We start from the raw sequence: 17201 nt of genomic DNA on the forward strand, positions 1-17201 counted from the left end.
CTGAATATAGAATAACAACAAAATTGTAGGAAAAAAATTACAATATTCTCTTCTGCTTATACGTTTAATTAGCTTCATTCCATGGCGCACAAGAACATTTCTTGACCAGACTCATGGGTTTCTTTGCCAGCAACAGAATGGGTGTTTTTACAAAAACACTGAAATTCTCCTGGGACTAAGCATTTCTACTTAAATGAGGGACCAAATTGAACACCTAGGCCTAGAAATTGGCCTCCTTAGCGCCTCCTGCTATCACCTCCGGGGGGGCAATAATGGGCGCTAATGACTTACCGACCAGGCGCAGTGAAACGAAGCACTCCTGCTAAATTGACCGAGAGGTTTGCAGCAGCATTGCACCACGATCTCCTGCACCCGGAGATCGTGACGTCATTGTCCTGCGCATTGCCCCGGTCGCGAACAAGACCCAAACTTCAGTTCCACTCCCTGCAGCATCGCCGGGCAACAACAGACAGCTGCAGGAGGCGTTCATCAGGAGGCCGGGCGCTTCGGGGGTGCAAGTTAAAGGGGATGTTGGCGCGGTAAGTATAAAAATTGTTCCAATGCATTATTTCAATGTTTTCCATTTTCCTTCAGCCGCGATCGATCAGTCCGGCATTCTGCTGGAGTACGTGGGGCTGATCAGGCCGGATCGCAGCTGCCTTAAGGAACCAGCTAACTGGTCTCAATGCAGAGCCTGCAGCGATGGCTCTTCCCTTTAAGGGAGAGAAGGAGCCTCGGATCTCGGCAGTGCTGCACCACTACCACCCCCGCCTGCGTCCTTTAGCGCTCCAGGAAGGAAGTGGAGCACCTGATTTAACACTCCACTTCCTTCCTGGAGTGCTAATGCCGAATTTAGAGAAAGCTGAGAATCATTAGCGCCTGACGCTAATTTTTCCAGCTTTCAAAAGTTAGCGCCCCTAATGGGCCGCTCCCGAATTTCTCCCCCAAAGTAACTCCCTTAGAATTTTCTTTGCCGTGACAACATAAAACTTTTTGAATTGCTATTGCTTCAACAATTTTTGTCTTGCAAGGTGGTTCAACAAAGTAAAAAAAGACCACCAATATAAACAAAGTGAAATTTTATTTTAAAAAAGAGTTTTGTCTGAACATTTAAAATGAAAAATGAAAAGTGTAAAGTCTGTGGGTTGTACAGCGAAGTAATACACAGACTACAAGAGTAACTTAAACAGGACTTTACTATTCGAAGGTCAGGGCGAATCTGCCCAATAAATTCTGCCACAGCACTTATATACCGGTGTGGTCACCGTCGGTATTACAGTATACAGCAGCCAGGATAAAGTAGTGCCACACCTAAAATAGTTCTCTTAAAGGTGGACGGTTACATACAATAGTTCTCTTAACGGTAGAACAGTTACATACACTACAATCCTCCCTTTTTAGCTTATAACATACTTATTCCCCATTAACATAACATCATAACATATCCAACTTCATGTTACAACAGTTCACAGAGGTAGTCTCTGCGGAAACAGTTCACAGATTCAGTCTCTGATCTTCTTGACTCGGTCCGGACCACGCCTCCGTGGTGTAGTCGGGTCACCTTGCTAGAGGGACTCATCCCATAGTCCTTCCCTAGACTTAACAGCTTTACTTCCATCACTTCTGAACCAGCATTGCTGACTTTTTTAAAAACAAACAAAAAACAGTTGGATTGCCTTGGGAAATTTTCCTACTTTCCAACTGATTTGGCTCCGTTCGGGGGACCACGTGTGTGATCGGGTAGAGGTAATAATGGTTCAGATGGTTATCGTCTTCTGCTTCGTCTTTTCCTTTTTTGCTTCTTGGAGACTCTCGGGGCTCCATTGTCAGCTGCCAGCTGTAACACCACCATCTCCCTATGTTCCTTAGACTTTAAGTGATTCATCCTGATTTCAGCACTTTGGGAATTCTCGGCACAAGCTGGGCAGACCAGGTCCTCGTAATATTCAGTGTCACTCAACAGATCATGGTAATATTCGGTGTCGTCCTGAGCTAGGCCAGCGAGAGGGTCTTCTATTTCCTCCTTACCCAGCTGGACGTTAGCCGACTTTTGTTCCAAATCCCGACATCTGTCCTGAAGAGACTTCATCATGCGTTCAGATTCATCCCGCTTTTTCTGGGCTTCCTGCAAGTCTTTTACAAATGACCTCATTTGTGATTTCAATATTTCAACTTCATTCGGAGATTGATTGATCGGACTATTCAATCCCTCTACTGAAGTAGCTGTTTCAGTATTCTGTTGTTCTACATTGCTGTGCATCAGCGTACTTTGGCATCCAAGGGCTGTTCTGCTGCAGACTTCTCAGTCTGGGTTGCTGATGCGCTATCAATTACACATAAAAGACTGAGAGTTAAGAGAGTAACTAAAGGCTTTTATTAACAAAAGAATGAAGGTCTGCCTCGAGTGGTCGACCGGTCCAGAATACAAAGGGGCTGGGGAGCAGTCACCTTTATACTAGGACTTGTGGGAGGAGTCAGCCGAGGCATGTCCAGGCATGTACACAGTGGAATACAAACAGTGGTTTACCACACTCACCCCTTGTTTAAAATTGAGTCCGGCGGGGTGAAGTGTATTAAAAGTTAGTGTATTGGAGTCTCTCCGGAGGTCTTGTCTGCCGCTGTGATCGGCGTGGCGACGGCAGGGGTAGTGGAGCTTCCGGCGTCGAGTCCCGCGTAGGCTGTGGCACAGGCGTGTCGTCCTCGTAAGTGTCGAGCGGGTCGCTGGGCCCAGGCCTGCCGTCTGCTGGGGCTGGATATCGGATCGTGGGGGGGGTGGTAGTGGGTAGTGGGTTACTGCAGCCCCCGAGGGTGCAAGGTCTCTTATGGAGCCTGTGTCCTCCCGTCCGTCCGGGTATGCAATGTAAGCATACTGGGGGTTGGCGTGGAGGAGGTCGACCCTCTCGACCAGGGGGTCCGTTTTATGGGTCCTCACGTGCCTTCTCAGTAGGACCGGCCCTGGGGACGTCAGCCATGGCGGGTAGCGATGTCCCCGATGTGGACTTCCTTGGGAAGACAAACATTTTCTCATGAGGGGTGGCGTTAGTGGCAGTGCAGAGCAGTGACCGAATAGAGTGGAGCGCATCGGGGAGCACACCCTGCCAGCGGGAGGTTGGAAGGCCCCTAGACTTTAAGGCTAGCAGGGCGGCCTTCCAAACTGTCGCATTTTCTCTTTCCACCTGTCCGTTCCCCCGGGGGTTGTAACTGGTGGTCCTGCTTGTGGCAATACCCCTAGTTAGCAGGTACTGACGGAGTTCGTCGCTCATAAACGATGAGCCCCGGTCACTATGGATATAGCTGGGGAAACCGAACAGGGTGAAGAGGTCGTTCAGACATTTAATGACCGTGGCACTGGTCATGTCCGGGCAGGGGATGGCGAACGGGAAACGGGAGTACTCATCAATAATATTGAGGAAGTACACATTGCGGTCGGAGGAGGGGAGAGGCCCTTTAAAATCAACGCTCAGGCGCTCGAAGGGGCGAGTGGCTTTTATCAGGTGGGCCCTGTCTGGTCTATAAAAGTGCGGTTTGCACTCAGCGCAGACTTGGCAGTTCCTGGTCATGGTCCTGACCTCCTCAATGGAGTAAGGCAGGTTGCGGGCCTTGATGAAGTGGAAGAACCTGGTGACCCCCGGGCGGCAGAGGTCATTGTGGAGGGCCCGCAGTCTATCGATCTGCGCGCTGGCGCAGGTGCCACGCGATAGCGCATCCGGGGGTTCATTGAGCTTCCCGGGCCGGTACAAGATCTCGTAATTGTAGGTGGAAAGTTCGATTCTCCACCTCAAGATCTTGTCATTTTTGATTTTGCCCCTCTGCTTGTTGTTAAACATGAAAGCAACTGAACGTTGGTCAGTGAGCAGGGTAAATCGTTTTCCGGCCAGGTAGTGCCTCCAATGACGCACAGCCTCCACAATCGCCTGGGCCTCCTTCTCAACAGCGGAGTGTCTGGTCTCCGGGCCTTGGAGGGTTCGTGAAAAGAAGGCCACGGGTCTCCCCGCCTGATTAAGGGTAGCGGCCAGGGCAAAGTCGGACGCGTCGCTTCCCACCTGGAAGGGGATGGATTCGTCCACTGCGTGCATGGTGGCTTTGGCAATGTCTTCCTTGATACGGTGGAAGGCTAAGCGGGCCTCTGCCGTCAAGGGAAAAGAGGTGGACTTGATCAGCGGACGGGCCTTGTCCGCATAGTAGGGGACCCACTGGGCGTAATAGGAGAAAAACCCTAGGCACCTCTTCAGGGCCTTGAGGCAGTGGGGCAGTGGGAGTTCCATAAGGGGACGCATCCGGTCGGGGTCGGGGCCGATGACTCCGTGTTCCACAACACAGCCAAGGATGGCGAGGCGGTTTGTGCGGAATATGCACTTCTCCTTGTTATATGTCAGGTTCAGGAGTTGGGCGGTGCGGAGGCATTTTTCGAGGTTTGCGTCATGGTCCTGCAAGTCACGGCCGCAGATGGTCACATTGTCCAGATATGGGAAAGTGGCCTGCAACGCATTTTGATCTACCATCCGGTCCATCTCCCTTTGGAAGACGGAGACCCCGTTGGTGACGCCAAAGGGAACCCTAAGGAAGTGATAGAGGTGGCCGTTTGCCTCAAAGGCAGTATACTGGCGGTCCTCAGGGCGGATAGGGAGCTGGTGGTACGCTGATTTCAGGTCAATGGTCGAGAAGACGCGGTACTGCGCGATCTGGTTGACCATATCAGCTATGCGGGGGAGTGGGTAGGCGTCCAGCAGGGTGTAGCGATTTATTGTCTGGCTGTAGTCGATGACCAGGCGCTGCTTCTCGCCGGTCTTAAGGACCACAACCTGGGCTCGCCAGGGGCTGGTGCTGCCCTCAATAATCCCTTCCTTCAGGAGCCGCTCCACTTCGGTTTTAATGAAAACCCTGTCCCCGGCACTGTATCGCCTGCTCTTTGTGGCGATGGGCTTACAGTCGGGGGTGAGGTTAGCAAACAGTAGGGGGGGAGGTGACTCTGAGTGTGGAGAGGTTGCACCTGGTGCGCGGCGGGCAATTTGGGAGCTGCTGGCTGCGGACTGTGAGTGGGGGTAGGGGTCCACCATACGCCATCGTAACACTTTTAAGGTGGCACTGAAAATCTAACCCCAGTAGAACGGCAGCGCAGAGGTGGGGCAGGACCAGAAGTTTAAAATTATCGTACACAGTCCCGTCTACTAAGAGTGTCACCACGCAGTAGCCGCCAATGTCCGCCAACTGGGACTCGGAGGCCATAGAAATCCGCTGGTGCGCAGGCAGGACTGGGAGAGAGCAACGCCGCACCGTGTCGGGGTGGATGAAGCTCTCCGTGCTCCCAGAGTCAAAAAGGCAGATTGTATCGTGGCCATTTACCCTAATGTCCATTGTGGAACTGGCCAGCTAGTGCGGTCTCGCTTGGTCCAGTGTAACGGATGCCAGCGTAGGGGTCGGTGTGTCGCTGCGGGTATCAGATGAGGCGGTGTTGGGGGCCTGCTGCGTTCCGGCTGTCGTCCAAGATGGCGGCGTCCATGATCCCCATGTGGCTGGAGGCGTCCAAAATGGCTGCTGTACCGGTGGTTCGCACATGGCCGGGGAGGCCCAAGATGGCGGCCCGCATGGCCCACACGCGGCGCTGCTGGGGTTCGGGGTGGCTTTGGCCCTGCAGACGTTAGCGTAGTGTCCCTTCTTCCCGCAGCCCGAGCAGATCGCGTTTTTCGCCGGGCAGCGCGCTCTGGGGTGTTTGGCCTGGCCACAGAAGTAGCATTTCTGGCTTTGGGGCACTGCTGTCTGGCCTTGGAACACTGCTGCGGTAGTTGGGCCGTTGCTGGGGTGGCACGGCGCTATGAGGCGGTCCTACCGTGTCCCAGGCTGTCATTCCCCGCGGCGTCCACGGTGCAGAGGAGTAGGCATCCATGCCCCGGTAGGCTGCATCCAGTGATAGTGCGAGTTCAGAGGCCTTGTTGAGGTCGAGGTCACTCTGCTCCAACAGTCGCTGTCGGGTGTAATTGGATCTGTGGCCCGCTACAAAAGCATCCCGGATAAGTTCCTCTGTGTACACGGTGGCCTTTACATCCTTACAACCACAGGCCCGGCCAAGCACAGACAGTGCCTGTAGGTATTCCACGGTCGATTCCCCAGGTTGTTGTTTACGACTCCCCAGAAGGTGCCTGGCGTACACTTCGTTCACTGGGCGCGTGTACTGGTCCTTGAGGAGCTTGATAGCGTCCGCGTACGAGGTCGCATCTTGGATGACCGAGTACACTCGGTGGTTCACTTTGGAGGTCAGGACATCCAGTTTGTCCTCGTCCGATTTGATTGCTGCGGAGGCGGTCAGGAATTTTTCGAAACACTTAAGCCAGTGAGTAAACTTGGTGGATGAGTCCGCCTCCCGATGATCTAAGTCCAGGCATGCTGGTGTGAGGATCTTCTCCATTATAAAAATGTTGTTAATAAAATTGATGCGCTATCAATTACTCATAAAAGACTGAGAGTTAAGAGAGTAACTAAAGGCTTTTATTAACAAAAGAATGAAGGTCTGCCTCGAGTGGTCGACCGGTCCAGAATACAAAGGGGCTGGGGAGCAGCCACCTTTATACTAGGACTTGTGGGAGGAGTCAGCCGAGGCATGTCCAGGCATGTACACAGTGGAATACAAACAGTGGTTTACCACAGTTGCCACCTCAGCTCTTCCAATGACTTTTGAGAGCTCCCTTCCCTTTGAAGATTGAGGCTCGTATTTAAGTTTTTCCCATTTTAGAGTTTTATCCCTCAGCATATGAATGAGTTGGCTGACTGTTAACTCTTCTGCCATCATCCCTTTTCCATTAACTACAGGGCTGTTTATAACCTTGTCCTGGGGCTCCTTTGCTGCTTCTACTTCGCCATCATCCGCAGCCCCCATCATTCGAATTTCCACAAATGAATCGTCCGGTGATGCTGCACCCAACTTCAGTAGGAGCTCGGAAGTCATGTCGACCAACTCAGCTTTTTCTGCCTGCAACCTGCTAACCAGCGCCTTCAGTTGCGGCACATCTTGTCCCACCGGAATGGAGCACGCCCCTTCAGAAGCCGAATCAGCTTTGATTCGTTTGGCCTCCTCGTGCAGACGGTTTGTGTGCTCCTGCTCCCTTTTCTTCCCCAGCTGCTTCTGTTGTCTTTCCAGATTCTCCCATTCGGTATCATAGAACTTTTTCATTGCTTTCATCTCTTGCTCGAGACGGCAATTCAATTGTTCTAATTGCTGTCGTAATCTGAAATAAGTTTGCGTTCGAGCTCGATGTTCCTCAGTAATATATATGTCTGTAACTTGAACAGACTCAGAATTCTCTGTCAAGCTATGTTGTTGTTGTTCAGAGGAATTCTGTTCTGAAGCTTTGTTCTCCTCTGGAGCATAAGCCTTTATGCCCACATTCGTTCTACCAACCTTAGTCAGCAAGTTCATTTTAAACTTGCCTTTCATGCTTGGGCTGGTCTTATCGTCATCCGTTTCAGAGTCTGAGCTGATTGTCTGCCCCGAGTCCTCACTCGTTATTGCTTTGAGGTAGTGCCATTCCATGTCTATTTTCTTGATCCACTCCTGTCCTAGAAGTGGTGGTCCTCCCTCAGGTAGTACGTATAAGTCCATTCCGGGGTGTTCTTTGCCCCTGTCTCTCACCTTGACTCTTATCTTTCCCATGGGGTATACTTTATGCCCCGTGTATGTCTGCAATACGAACTTGGTATCTCTCAAGGGTATATGTGAGAATAGCCGGTTGTAATCCCTTCGATTTATGACTGATAGGGCTGATCCAGTGTCCAATTCCATTCTCACTTGGACTCCGGCTATTTTTAGCATGACCCAGATAGTTTGTAGGTCAGCTTCCTTACTCACATTATGAATTCTCAGACTACCCAGTTCCTGGCCGCTTGGGTCTGAATCTGAATTCTGTTCATCTGAACTCTTCTCAACCACCTTGTATACCTTGTTGTACTTTTCCTGTGATGGCTTTTTTTTTTGGTTGTTGGTCTTCTTCCCTGACCGGCATACTTTGGCTATGTGACCCAGTTTGCCACATTTCCTGCAGTCCTGGTTTTTAAACCAGCATTGGTTCTGGTCGTGTGTTGTCTTCCCACAACGATAACATTTCGTTGCACCCGAAGTAATTTGATCCACACTGAGGACCGCTGCCTTCAGCTGCATTTCCGCAGTTCCTTTCGCTGCGGCTTCGTGTGATGCTGCAATAAGGACAGCCCTATCCAGTGTAAGGTCGTTCTCTTCGAGCAGTCGCTTTTGTGTTCCTTCCTTCGACAACCCACGTTGCTTTCCTCTTTCCGTTGCGTTCTCGCATAAAATTTGAATCGTTCCGCCAACATCAGCGGTGTGGGGTTCAAGTGATCCTTCAGAACAGCAACAATATTATCGAAGGTTTGATCCGCCGGTTTAACTGGTGCTAGAAGATGCTTCAATAGCCCGTATGACTTCGCCCCCATCGAGTTTAGCAAGGTTATAGCTTTATCATCATCCTCTATTTTATTGGCCTCACAATATATCTCAATGCGTTCTACATACGTGGCCCAATCTTCTACCTTGGAATCGAAATCGTTGATGTTACCACGCTTAGGCATCTTCACCTCCCTGATAAACAACAACGAAATATTTCTTTAACTCTTTTTTTTCCAAGATGGCGGTTTCCCCGTGCTTATCTTCTTTCCCCGCCCCTTTCAAAATGGCGGTTCCCGCTTCTGTCTTTTTCTCCGCCTACTGGCGGCTTCCCGCGGTTTCCCGCGCTTATCTTCTTTCCCCGCCCACTTTCAAGATGGCGGTTCCCGCTTTTCTTCCCCTGGCGGGAGGGGTAAGCTTTTCCCTCGGGCGACGGCCGCTGGCTTTCGGGGTTCGCAGCCTGCTCTTCGGCTTCAGCGCGTTCCCTTCTCTCGGCCGGGCAACCGGCTCTGGGTACAACCCGTTGACGGCGAACGGTCTCAGCCGCTGGCTGGATCTCGCTCAGTCTCCCTCGCTCGGGCTCTGTCTCTCCGGTGCTGGGTACAACCCGTTGATGGCGAACAGTTTCAGCCGCTGGGCTGGATCTCGCTCAGTCTTCCTCGGGCTCTGTCTCTCCCGCTCGCGCGGCTCTCGCTCGCTCTCTCTCGGGCTCTGTCTCTCCCGTTCGCGCGGCTCTCGCTCGGGCTCTGTCTCTCCCGCTCCTCTCAATCGTGCCTCCCAGCCCTCTCGCAGTCCGGTGCTTCCCTCCCCGGCTGCGGCTGAGTTCTCCGCAGTTTATTTATTTTTATCTCTTCCCGCGCCTTACGATCCGGTCGCAGCGCTTCGTGGCCTCAGTCACTGTCTGGCCTTTTTCACCCCAATCGCGCCTCCCAGCTTCTCGCAGTCCGGTGCTTTCCTCCCCAGCTGTGGTTGAGTTCTCCGTGGCTTATTTATGTTTATATCTTCCCGCGCCTTACGATCCCGGTCGCAGCGCCTCGTGGTCACGGTATTTGTCCGGCCTTTTTCGCCGTCGCGGTCTAGTCGTCTCACGACGCTCCCCAGCCCGCTTGTACCGCGGCTTCTGCTCCACGCTGCCCCAGTCTCAGCGCCTCTGGGCCCGACTTCTGTCCGGCTCCTTTCCCCCTCGACCGTGGTCGAGTGCACCGCCCTTATCCTCCGTTTATTTGTTTCTATTTTCCCTTTACTCACAGTCACCGTGGCCGACTTGCTTCTCGTGTTGATCGGCTCACTCACCACCGTGGCAGAAGGGACAATCCATGCCTGTTGCTGATGGAAGACTTCGTGTTTGAAATCTTCCTCCTTTCTTGGTCTGCAGACTCGAGTTTTCTCTCAGCAAAACGACGAGGGCGGGTGCCTCTTCTCGACGCTCGTTTACTTCTTCAGAAGTATTGTTGCCGCAGGTAAGATCGAACTCGTCGCCACTGTAAAGTCTGTGGGTTGTATAGCGAAGTAATACACAGACTACAAGAGTAACTTAAACAGGACTTTACTATTCGAAGGTCAGGGCGAATCTGCCCAATAAATTCTGCCACAGCACTTATATACCGGTGTGGTCACCGTCGGTATTACAGTATACAGCAGCCAGGATAAAGTAGTGCCACACCTAAAATAGTTCTCTTAAAGGTGGACGGTTACATACAATAGTTCTCTTAACGGTAGAACAGTTACATGCACTACAAAAAGCACAAGATAATTTTGGATGACCATCTTAAGAAACACACAGCAATGACAGCATTTTCACAAACCGCTTAAAAGGCATCTTAAAAGTTTCTAAAATGTACCATATTAACAAAAACAACAGGAAAGCAGGATATGGATTCTGTAATTGTGCTCCTTCTTCTTTTCATATCACAGCTCTAACCACATGACCAGGCTAAGTAGCAGTGTTTTACAGCTCATAAGGCAGGTCTTCCACTGGCTGCAGAACCAAGCGAGCCAGAGAGCAGAATGAGATAATACAGGCAGAATGGAGAGAACCCAAAGCAAACAATATTTTTAAACAAGAAAAGAGAATGGCTGCTTTTGCAAAATTTACAATATTTTATTGGTTCTACTTACACACCTCCTATGAAACAATGAATAATTCAACAGGGAGATTTTACCGCTCTGATCTAATGCAGGTAACTATTACAATTCATGCTCTTGCCAGATACTTTTCTTGGATCCAACACAACAATCAGCTCCCATAGGTAAACATTCTCACTCCCTGTGAACTAAAGCATGAACTCGAGCACAAATTCATCTGGAATAACATGCTCAACGGTCTCTGGATTTTGTGTATAAATGCCATGATGTATCTGTAGTGTATGTACCCGTCTACCTTTAAGGAAACTATTGTATGTAACCGTTCACCTTTAAGAGAACTACTTTAGGTGTGGCACTACTTGTTTGGCTTCTGTATACTGTAATACCGACAGTGACCACACCAGTATATAAGTGTTGTGGCAGGATTGCTGGGGCAGATTCGCCCTGACCTTCGAATAGTAAAGACCTGTTTGTTTGTTACTCCTGAAGTCTGTGTCGTTATTAACTGTACAACCCACAGACTTTACAGTGGCGACGAGTCCGATCGTACCCTGCGGCAAGACTACCAAAGCAACTAAAGAGCGTCGAAGAGAGGCAACCGCCCTCGTCGTTATGCTGGGAGAAAACACGAGGCTGCAGCAATAGAAAGGAAGAAGACTTAGCAACAAAAGCTTCCATCAGCAACAGGCACTGACTACCCTTCTACCACGGTGCGGAGTGAGCCGATCAGCAGGAAACAAGGCGGCCGCGGAGACTGTGAGTAGGGAAAAGTGTAACGAAATCCGGAGGATAAGGGCTGTGCACTCGACCACGGTCGAGGGGGAGCAGAGCTGGTCAGGAAGTCGGGTCCAACGGCGTCGTGAGATAGCCGGACCGCGATCGGCGGGAAAAGCCGGGCAGCGACCGAAGCCACGAAGCGCTGAGACCGGGAGCAGGCGCGGGAAGAGAGAAACTCAGCCGCAGCCGGGGAGGGAAGCACCGGACTGCGTGAGGGCTGGGAGGCGAACGGGAGCCGAGCGTGTGGGAGAGGCAGAGCCGACCAAAGGCGGCTGTGCGAGAGCCAGTCCAGCGGCTGAACTGTTCTCCGCCAACGGGGTACCCAGCGCCGGTAGAGCCGAACGTGTGGGAGAGAGAGACAGAGACAGAGCCGAGCAAGGGGAGAGAGACTGCGCGAGAGCCAGTCCAGCGGCTGAACTGTTATCCGTGAACGGGGTGTACCCAGCGCCGGTAGAGCCGTGCGAGCGGGAGAGAGAGACAGAGCCGAGCAAGGGGAGAGAGACTGCGCAAGAGCCAGTCCAGCGGCTGAACTGTTATCCGTGAACGGGGTGTACCCAGCGCCGGTAGAGCCGTGCGAGCGGGAGAGAAAGACAGAGCCGAGTAAGGGGAGCTGTGCGGAAGCCAGCCAGCGGCTGAACCTGTCCACTGTGGGGAAAGCGTACCCCTTCCACCAGGGAAGAAACGCGGGAAGCCGCCATTAGGCGGAGAAGACGACAGAAGCGGGAAACCGCCATTGAAGTGGGCGGGGAGAGAAGGAAAGAGCGGGAAACCGCCATTTTCGTGGGAAAACCGCCATCTTAACTGCCATTGAAGTGGGCGGAGAGAGAAGGAAAGAGCGGGAAACCGCCATTTTCGCGGGAAAAACCGCCATCTTAGAAATAAACAAATAAATAAGAATACTTAAAGAAATACTTGTGCTGCTCCCAAGGAAAGAAAGATGCCTAAGCGAGGGAATATTAACGATTTTAATTCTGAGATAGAAGACTGGGCCACGTACGTGGAACGCATAGAGATTTATTGTGAAGCCAACAAAATAGAGGAAGACGACAAGGCGATAACATTGCTAAACTCGATGGGGGCAAAAACATACGGGCTCTTGAAGCATCTAATAGCACCAGATAAACCGGCGGATCAGACTTTCGAAGAGATTGTGGCTGTGCTGAAGGACCACTTGAACCCCACACCGTTGATGCTGGCTGAACGTTTCAAATTCTATGCAAGAACGCAGAGGAAAGACGAAAGTAACGCGGAATACTTGGTCGAACTGCGTAGGCTGGCGAAATACTGCCAGTTCGGAGGGAATCTGACAGAGGCACTGCGAGACAAGTTCGTATGTGGATTGTCCAAAGAAGGGACGCAAAAGCGACTACTGGAAGAGAACGACCTCACACTAGACAGGGCTGTTCTTATAGCTGCATCGCACGAAGCCGCAGCGAAAGGAACGGCAGAAATGCAGCTGAAGGCGGCGGCACTCGGGGTGGACCAAATTACCTCGAATACAACAAAATGCTATCGTTGTGGGAAGACAACGCACGACCAGAATCAATGCTGGTTTAAGAACCAAGAATGTAGGAAATGTGGCAAACTGGGTCACATCGCAAAGGTATGCCGGTCAGGGAAGAAGACCAACAACCAAAGGAAGCCACCACAAGAAAAGTACGGCAAGGTACTCAAGGTGGCTGAGAAGAGTTCAGACGAACAGAATTCAGACTCAGACCCAAACAACCAGGAGCTGGGTAGTCTGAGAATTCACAATGTGGGGAGGGAAGCTGATCTACAAACTATCTGGGTCATGCTAAGAATAGCTGGAGTCCAAGTAAGAATGGAGTTGGACACTGGATCAGCTCCATCAGTCATCAATCGAAGGGACTACCACCGGCTATTCTCTCACATACCCTTAAGGAATACCAAGTTCGTATTACAGACATACACGGGGCATAAAGTATACCCCATGGGGAAGATAAGAGTCAAGGTGAGAGAGAGGGGTAAAGAACACCCGAGAATGAACTTGTACGTATTACCTGAGGGAGGACCACCACTTCTAGGACGGGAGTGGATTAAGAAAATAGACATGGAATGGCACTATCTAAAAGCCATCACGAGTGAGGACTCGGTACGAGCAATCAGCTCAGATTCTGGAACGGATGACGATAAGACTAACTCAAATATGGAAGACAAGGCTGAAATGGACTTGCCGACTATGGTGGAGAAAACGAAGACAGGCATAAAGGCTTATGCTACCGAGAAGGATAAAGCTTCAGAGCAGAACTCCAGGTTGACAGAGAATTCTGAGCCTGTCCAAGTTAAGGACTTATCCACGACGGAAGAACACAGAGCCCGGACTCAAACGTATCGCAAAATACAACAACAATTAGAACAGTTGAGTTACCGTCTCGTACAAGAGATGAAAACAATGGAACAATTCTGGGACACTGAATGGGAGAACCTGGAAAGACAACAGAGGCAGCTAGCTCAAGCTGAGAGCGACCATAGGGCCATCATGGCTAAGTATCGATCACATCTCCCTGATGCTGTTCAAGAGTTAGAATATTTGCAGAACGAAACAAATGAAGAGGAATCTTCAGGCAGCCAGGATTTTATCCCAGTTCCTCTCTACGACTCCTTACAAGCAGAGTGTAAGAAGTTGAAAGAACAGTATGAACAGGCCCAGGCTACAATTCTGGAGGGGGTTAACTCGGCAACCTCCGAAAAGCTAGTTTTAGTGAAAGCATATGAGCAACTAAAGGTTGAACATGAGCAAGAAGTCCAAAGGATGCAGGAAATGTTTGAGGAGCTCCAGGCCAAGACAGACTCATCGGTAGAGATTCCATCCATCGATGAAAAATTGGAGGTGGAAGACATGGCAGAACATGGAATCCAAGAGGTTCAAGAACTCATAAAAGTACTGAAGGAAACCCAAGACAAATATGAGGCGGAAATGACCAGGGTTCAACAACTTGAAGAACATAGTCAACTGGGAATCCGGGCAGTGGAAGGAAAGGCAACTGGAAGAGAAACAGAGACTGGAAGAATGGCCCCTGAACTGGAGCTAGAGAACATCAAGGCGCAACTTCTTCGAGCGCTTAAAACCCAAGCACCAGAGGGAAAGGTGGATGAAATAGAGAAGAAGCTGATCCACAGTGTCCCCGGGGAAGAGTTAACGACCAGCCAACTCCTTCACAGGCGGAGTGACAAGACTCCACAAGGGGAACACGAGCTTCAGGCTTCAAAGGGAAGGAATTTGGAGCTTCCAAAAGGGATGGAGATAGCTGAGGTGGCAACACAGCTTTTACAAGGATGCCAAAAGGACGCTGAATTACGTCAAATTGAACAGAAGAATGGGGAAACAGCTACTCCAGTAGAAGGAGTAAATAGCCGGATAACGCAATCCCCGATGGAAGGGAAGGTATTGAACTCACAAATGAGGACAGTAGTGAAGGAATGGCAGACAACCCAGGAAGAGCATGATGAATATGAATGTATGAGGAAGTCTTTTCAAGAAAGATGTCTAGGGAAGGAACCACAGTCGGCTAACGTCCAGATGGGTAAGGAGGAAGTAGAAGGCCCTCTCGCTGGCCTAACTCAGGACGACCCCGAATATTACCATGACCTGTTGAGTGACACTGAATATTACGAGGATCTGGTCTGCCCAGTTTGTGAGGAAAACTCCCAAAGTGCTGAAATCAGGATGAAACACTTAAGGTCTAAGGAACATAGAGAGTTGGTGGCGCTACAGCTGGCAGCCGAGAAAGGAGCCCCGAGAGTCTCAAAAAGGCAGAAAAGAAAAAGAAGAGGCAGAAGACAATAACTATCTAAAATATTATCACTTCTACCAGCTCAGGAGGGGACCTACAAAAGGAGCTAAATTAGTTGAAAAGTGGGAAATTATCAAGACAGCCAGTTGGTTATAAAAGTCGGCACTGCCGGTTCAACAGGACGAAAGTTCAAGCTGTTACGTCAAGGAAAAGGCTATGAAGGAGTCACACTATCCATGTGAACCGGCTACACCAAAGAGATGTTGTTCGGACCAAGTCAAGATCGGAGACTGAATCTGTGAACTGTTCCCGCAGAGACTGACTTTGTGAACTGTTTCCCACCGAGATTATATCTGTAAAGTGTTTTATATGAAGTTGAAGATATGTATGTTAATGGGGCTCTGTAAGTAATAAGCTAAAAACGGAGGATTGTAGTGTATGTACCCGTCTACCTTTAAGGAAACTATTGTATGTAACCGTTCACCTTTAAGAGAACTACTTTAGGTGTGGCACTACTTGTTTGGCTTCTGTATACTGTAATACCGACAGTGACCACACCAGTATATAAGTGTTGTGGCAGGATTGCTGGGGCAGATTCGCCCTGACCTTCGAATAGTAAAGACCTGTTTGTTTGTTACTCCTGAAGTCTGTGTCGTTATTAACAGTACAACCCACAGACTTTACAGTATCCACGTCACTTCAGAAGATGATTAATACCAATTATGCCATACACATCCATAATGGACTAAACTACCAAATAGGTTCTTTCACAGATATGTTATTTATAGCAAGTTGTAAAAGTAAATTCAAATAACACAGGTGCATATTAATCGACAGCACAGGAGGTTGTTATTTGGCCCATTGTGTCGGTGCTGACTTTTTGCTAGAGCAATTCAAAACTAATGTCACTGTCCTGTACTTTCCGCTGCTTCAAATGTTTATCTACTCTTCCCTTAAAAGATGCAGTGGTCTCTGCCTCAAGATCTTCCATACTCTTTGTATCATTGTATATATTCCCATATCCTCCCAAAATGCATCAACTCACACTTCCTGGTGTTAAATTGCATCTTTGCTTGTCTACCCATTCCACTAACCTGTCTATGCATTTCTGTAGTCTTCTACAGTTCTCCTTGCTGTTTGCCAAATCATCTACTTTGTTTCAGCAGAGAATTTCAATATCATGCTCCCTATGCCCAAGTCCAAGTCTAAAAGTGGAACCAGCAACACTTCGAGGTGCAGCAATCCCAACCATTCTCCAATCTAAGCAACATCCAGCCAGGAGCGACGTTTACCTTATGGGGGCCCTGGGCAAAAGTTCGGTTTGGGGGACCCTACATTTTACAAGACAATGATAGCCAATAATACTTACTTAATCTCGTGTCAAATTTGCACAGTATGATCATGAAAATGCATGTCTGTAATAGGCAATATAAAATAGTTGACAAAATGATCAGGAATCAGCTATTACCATTGCTTTGATGTCCCTTTACTGGATCCGCTTGGTGCCCTTGACTTGCTCGTGCCCCTGTGGAATTGCACGGGTTTCAGTCCTAATGCTGCCCTGCATCCAGCAACTCTAACCTTGTGTTTCATGTCCTTCAACCTTCTATCCATGCTGCTACATTTCCTCTTATACTGTATGCCTGAATCTTTGTAACAAGCTACTAATCCAGGAAAGAGTTAAACAACTAAGTCAGTTAGTGGAGTTCCTTGAAATGGCTTTCTTTCTAGTAATAGACCCATCTAATCCCTACAGATTACAGTCTGAGAATTATGCAGGTGTTCCTACTTATGGAGTTTGCATCTTGCATTTGCTTCTGTTGTGGGTAGGTGCAAAATATCACTTTTTGAATTGTCAAGTGTCCAATTCTTATACTCCTAAAGCTAGCCAAACTTCGAGAGGATAAAACCTAGGGTCTGGATGGATTGCATCAACATATACTCAAAGAAACTAGGGAAGAGATAGCAGTAGCTTAATAGAAAAGAGAATAGTGGCAGAGGACTGGTGGCAGCTAATGTTATTTTTATGTTCAAAAAGGGAGATAGAACAAATCCAGGGAACTATAGACCAGTTTGCTTAACATCAGTGGTAGGAACAATACTGGAATCTTTACTCAAATAGAAAAACATCTAGCAACAAAAAAAACAATAGTCAGCACGGCTTTCTAAAGGGAAGGTCATGCTTGATCAAACTT

General features: G+C 49.5%; 1 protein-coding gene across 3 annotated transcripts in view; it reads right to left on the bottom strand.

The window, feature by feature from the left end:
* Nucleotides 1-17201, bottom strand: part of LOC147106202 (potassium voltage-gated channel subfamily KQT member 1-like) — a 289282-nt gene that overhangs the window by 95350 nt on the left and 176731 nt on the right. The window lies entirely within an intron of this gene.

Source organism: Somniosus microcephalus, chromosome 16 (genome assembly GCF_052327205.1).
Source record: "Somniosus microcephalus isolate GS21.2 chromosome 16, FLI_Smic_1.0, whole genome shotgun sequence".
Taxonomy (NCBI): domain Eukaryota; kingdom Metazoa; phylum Chordata; class Chondrichthyes; order Squaliformes; family Somniosidae; genus Somniosus; species Somniosus microcephalus.